We start from the raw sequence: 6,180 nt of genomic DNA on the forward strand, positions 1-6,180 counted from the left end.
AGTCTAAGGATGAAGTGAAACGGCTTGTGAAGAAGCAAAAAGTAGAGCCAGAGAAGAATTTGATGAATATGACAGTTCTTCATACGTAATAAAAATTATGCTAATGGTGAGGATATTAATGAGCATGATACTGACTACGATGAGGAGGATAATGATGCTGATGAGGGGGAAGATGATGCTGAAAGTGACTTTTCCTCAGAATATAAAATAAACGCAAAATCAGAGTCTAAAATGTTAGATAGTCTCTATGATAGTTTCTGTAAACCAAAGATCTCTTGTTAATTAATCTAAATTTTCTTTTACTCAGTTGATATAGTTGAGTAAAAATTATGTTCACGATTCTATTTATAAGAAATCCTTATCTATTTAACTGGATTTATCAAGCACATCGCAGAGTGCAGTACAAAGGATGGAGATACACTTAGTACACATGAACAAGGTGTTACCTAAAGTTTTATTGTTTTTTAAAGCTGTTGCGCTCCTTTTAATTGCACATTGAAATACCACACAACATACAATTCAGATGATATAATCATTGAATCCAATGTTTTCAGTACTTACTTGTCTTAACTAAATCATTACTGAATTCTCCTCCTCCTCATCATCTCTTCTTTTTCGTTCTTCCATATACATTTTTGATTGTTTGCTTACCTTGATTTAGGAGAATTCAAGATTTAACAGGTGAAGCGAGGTTACATTTATATGAAAAGCAGCGTACCTGGTAGTGGTACACTGTATCATAATTTTCATTGACCTAAGACTGTTATATAACATCATACTTTAATATTTTTGATACTTCACAAACAGCATTATCAAATTAAATTTCTTCATTATTAAATATTGATTTACGACTTAAATGAAGATGATATATGAGGGTGGTGATTTAAACTAGCTCGACGCAGAATGCAGGACCCAGAGTGGAGATACACCCAGTAGTTAGGAACAAGGTATTACTACCTACAGTTCCTTTAGTTTTTGGTGTTGTTTGGAAACAATGTGCTCCTTCATTTTTTATCTCAATCTAACATTTTCAGTAACTGCTGAACTGTAAAATTATCGTATCCTCCTCCTTCTCCTCATCACCATCCTCTCTTTACAACTAGAAGGAAAATCAGCGTATCTGATTGTAGCGCACTCTATAAAAATCTTTGTTAACCCAGGTTCTCGTTTTAGTGATGGAAAGTTTTGTTTGCTAAGTTGAAATAGTTGAATCAGCTATATATTCATTATTCTGTTAACTTCAAATCCTGGCCCCTTTAAATGGGTTTACTTAACTACAATTAAAACCGAAATGTTGGTTCTAGGAAAAACCAAGATTTTAAACTGTTATACATATTAGTAAATTATAATATACGTGTTCAATACATCACTTGCAATGTTTGATTCACGGTTTCCTCGTATTACATTTTAATACTGCTAAATTTATTTTCCTTATTTATGATGCTTTATTTTAATGTTTAAAGTAAGTAAATTTATTCTTTGTTAGTAGATTACTCTATTATGTAAAAGATGATTTCAACGTTTCTTGGTCAACTCCCATATTTATGTAGCTGATTTATTTTATAAATTCTAGCAAGAGTATTCAAATTGTATTTTCTTAATCTCCAATGGCTGATTTGACACACTAGCTCTATCAATATAAAATTCTAAATCTGTTACAGTGATCGACTGTATGCAAAGGGATCTCTTATTTTTGAATTAAAACATATTTTAATACGAGGTGTGTTTAAAAAATAAGGTGACTTTATGATTTTCTCAAAAAATATTCATTTATTCCTCAATATTTATGTTGTCCCCTTCAAAATAATCCCCCTCAGATATAATACACTTGTGCCAGCACTTTTTCCAATCATCGAAGCACTTCTGATAATCATTTTCTGGTATAGCCTTGAGTTCTTTCAGCGATGCAGTTTTTATCTCCTCAATCGTTGAAAATCGATGTCCTTTCATGGGTCTCTTCAGTTTTGGGAAAAGAAAAGTCACTGGGGGCCAAATCCGGTGAATATGGAGGCTGAGGTATGACTGTGGTACTCTTTTTGGTCAGAAAATCTTTCACAAACAACGATGAATGAGCAGGTGCATTATCGTGATGCAAAAGCCACGAATTGTTTTTCCAAAGTTCCGGACGTTTTTTGCTTATCGCCTCTCGTAAACGGCGAATAACTTGAAGGTAATACTCCTTATTGACCGTACGACCTTGTGGTAAGAATTCCTGGTGCACTACGCCACGGTAATCAAAGAAGACAGTGAGCAAAACCTTCTTATTTGACCGAACTTAACGTGCTTTTTCGGTCTTGGAGACTCAGGATGCTTCCACTGAGACGATTGGGCTTTAGTTTCGACGTCATAAACATATACCCACGATTCATCCCCAGTTATAAGCCTTTTGAGAAAATCAGGATAATTATTGACTTCATTTAACATCTCCTGAGCGATGGTCATGCGATGGATCTTTTGATCAAAATTAAGCAGTTTTGGAACAAATTTCGCTAACACACGTCTCATGCCCAAAACGTCCGAAAAGATAGCATGGCATGAGCCAACCGATATGCCAACATCTTCAGCAACTTCTCTGATGGTAATTTGGCGATTTTTCAACACCATTTCTTCCACTGCTTGAACGTTTTCATCTGTTGTTGACGTGCTTAGACATCCAGGGCGAGGTTCACCTTCGATATCCTCTCGGCCTTCTTGGAACAGCTTGTACCTCTCATACACATTTTTCTTACTCTTTGCTTTATTTTTTTCGAAAGAAGAAAATCGCCGAGCACACCAAACCCTTCTAACCTTTTACGACTCTGCCAGAAAACCAACACGAGCTATATAGTCAAAACTGTGAACATATGATCGTGACGAGTTTACTAACACAACAAAACAAAAAATTTAAAACTTGAATGTACGTAGCCCGCGAAAATTGAAAAGTCACCATACTTTTTGAACACACCTCGTACATACCACCCTCTATCTCTCTCTTTCCATCTCTTTTTCTCCCTAAACTATACCTAATGCATATGATTTACCATCTTTATCCATTAATATATCCTCTCTTTTTTGCAATTCTCTAGGTTTTAAGTTATAATCGACACATGTGTTATACAATATTGAAAAATGGAAAAATGTAATTCGACATGAAAAATAACTTTGAAGCTGTTTACGAAAAAAATTGCGTAGTAAGAATTCGATGACGTCATTAAGAATATTCTGGAAACATAGCATGAACCACTACATCTATAGAATATCCGTAAGGTACATTTCTATGATCTGGTTTTTATGATCTCTGGGGTACATGCAGGTGGAATAAAGAACTGTCTTTTAGATCATAAATAATAATCACTTAGACAGTGCTTAATCTATGTATATTCTTGAAATAATATTAATAATACGGAAAAAGACCTGAAGAACTAAATAATAATAATTAAATGTTAAAAACGTCCGTTCATGAAATTGTGTAAATATAATTATATTAATATACATATATAATAGTATATAGCAGGCAAGCATCATAGCATCCACGCCAAGCGTTCTCACACATACGTGTATGCTTCGAGTGGCCGCACCTAATCATGCACCGGACCGCGCGTATGTATGCTGTCCTATCACGATATTGCCTCGCGTGCTCCGTCATTTTTCCCCCGTCGTTTATCTGATTCCTCCCGTTCTTACTCAACCACCCTCACCGCCAACACCCCTGTCTATGGGAAAACTGAAACGCTCAATAAAAAAGAGAAGGAATCAATCGATTTCCACCATTCAAAAAATTCCCAATATAATGAAGGGCCGCCGTATCGACCTAAGGTTAAGAGTAGTAAATACCTTCTAATTTAAGTTGAAAGGCAAGACCTACAGTATAATTCCTAATCATTTTAGTTACAAATCATAAGCTTTTAAGAACTAATATCTGTAAATGAATGAACAATGATTGTCGATGGAATTTCATAATTCTGCAGACTAATTTCCTGTCCCACGGTTGCCGTGAGACCATGATACAAAAAATTAAGCAATTGCAGAAAAGTGGAATAAGGCGAGCCAATCATATTCCTTTCTTTCGTATCACACGACTGTCTTCTACCAGTCAAAAATTCCTGACTAAACAAAATATCTATATCACTCCTCCGACAAGACATCAATAAAGGAAATTAACGGCAAGTAATCCAGGCAGTTCAACCAGCTTCTTTCTCCAGGTAAGAGATCGGTGATAGATCGAGAGTTTTACTTGGCTGTCCGGTCGGATACTCGCGGTCACTCAAAGCACCGTCGTTATTGGTCAATCGGTAGATTATTTCGATCCTTTAGGCAAAAATCGATGTGGGGCAATCCCATATGACCTCTCGATTTTTATCTTTTGGAAAAGATCCGAAATTCTTTTATTATTCTGGAGCGACGAGACCCAGATAAAAGATTCTCCCTCGAATCTCAAAACGAAGAAGAATCTGAACCCAAAGTTGGAATCCGACTTTATAGGGAAAAGGGAAATAGGGGTTTTCTCGAGACTGAGAGAGTACGAGACAAACTCAGGTTAAAAACCAACTATTGCCTCTTCTCTGTAAACTTAGATTTAACGTGAAGCAAGGTTGAAGTGGGAGCTAGGTGCTTGTGAATAGTGTACCTAGAACTAGAGTTGTTTTAGACAGCGGAATCGTGAGTGTGGTTTTAATAATCTAAAGCCCTATAATGGGGAATTAACATAGGACTTCCCTACTCAGTTTTAGGTAGAACATAAGTATAAAATTATTCGAACCTTCAAAGGACAATTATGAGTCTGTATCGTATCAAATGATTATGCCTATTATTGATAAGTGTGCCTTCAACGTTTAATATATTAAAGGTGTATAATGATTTATGTCACCCGTAAAATAAACTTAACCTCTGCAGTCCTGCTTGAAATAGGTGTCCCAATGTTATTCCTCACACCCTCTCCCAAGTTAGTTTCCACATAACCTACAAAAGGAATTAGCATCCCCGGATAGGGATAATAAACAATGATCCCCACAAAAATAAAACACTCCAGCCTCTCTGGGGTGACATTTTGGAATTTCTTCCGAGATCCGACTACTTACCATTTGATTCTTGTGTAGTACATTAATGAAGGACATTCTCCTTTCACTTTATTTTCTCAAGGTGTTTCTTAATGCAATCACGTCATAAAGGTTGGGTTGTAACATAGAAAGCAATATATCTTCCTCGATTTCTATAAACTGTGTTAATTTTTGTATCTTTGTTTTATTTTTTCTGATTTTTTATATCACTAAATTTTGACTTAAGAATGTCACAGTTCCCTTACACTACATTTCAGTACTGCTGAATGTATTCCTATCAATCATGCTGCTTTATTGCAAGTGAGTAAGTTCTAAAAAGAGCTTTCAAATTAAACGTTCATCTTAAAATAGTTGATTCAATACTACGAGGCTATCTGGTATTAATACTAAATCTGTCACAGTAACCCACTGTTTTTAAAAGGATCTTTTAAGAATCTGTTATTGTCCAAGATTCATGCAAAACTTTTTATATGAAGTAATTCATTTGCTGAGGTATGCTGTGAGATTTGTAACTGGTTTCGAGTCGCTAAATCGTAAACCCTTCTCCAGTCTTGAAAATTTTAAAAAATTATTAAATATTATTATTATTAAATATTATGAAATAATTAAAATTATTATTATTATTAAAATTATTATATTATTATTATTATATTAATATTACCCGCCAGGAGCGGGTGCTAATCTGAAAAATTGCACCCGCTTCCAGCGAAATCGCGGTAAAATTTCAGCCATAACCACGTCTCACAACCGTGAGATAGGTGGTTACAGTCTATAAAGGAATCAATACGACGATCCAGCAAAAGCCTCGTGCACCCTAAGAACACAGAGTGACCCAAGGACAATCGCCTTCTGCATTTTTCCCGCAAGTGTTCTAGCATATTGTTGACACGCAGGCATGCTTTTTAGGCTATTAGCAAGTGAAAGCTTGGCACCTCCAAGAGCGCCGACGATAAGGACGATCAGTTTTACAGAATATTCCGGGTACAATCGTTGCAACTCCCTTATAAGGTCTCGATACCTCTCTTTCTTTTCATTCTCATTCGCTATGATGTTTTTGTCAGCTGGTGCTGAAAATTCGATAACGAACATGGTTCGCTTCTCGAAGTCAAGAAGAACCATGTCAGGCCTCGAGTGAGCAACAGAA

This window comes from Belonocnema kinseyi, chromosome 8, assembly GCF_010883055.1.
Source record: "Belonocnema kinseyi isolate 2016_QV_RU_SX_M_011 chromosome 8, B_treatae_v1, whole genome shotgun sequence".
Classification (NCBI taxonomy): domain Eukaryota; kingdom Metazoa; phylum Arthropoda; class Insecta; order Hymenoptera; family Cynipidae; genus Belonocnema; species Belonocnema kinseyi.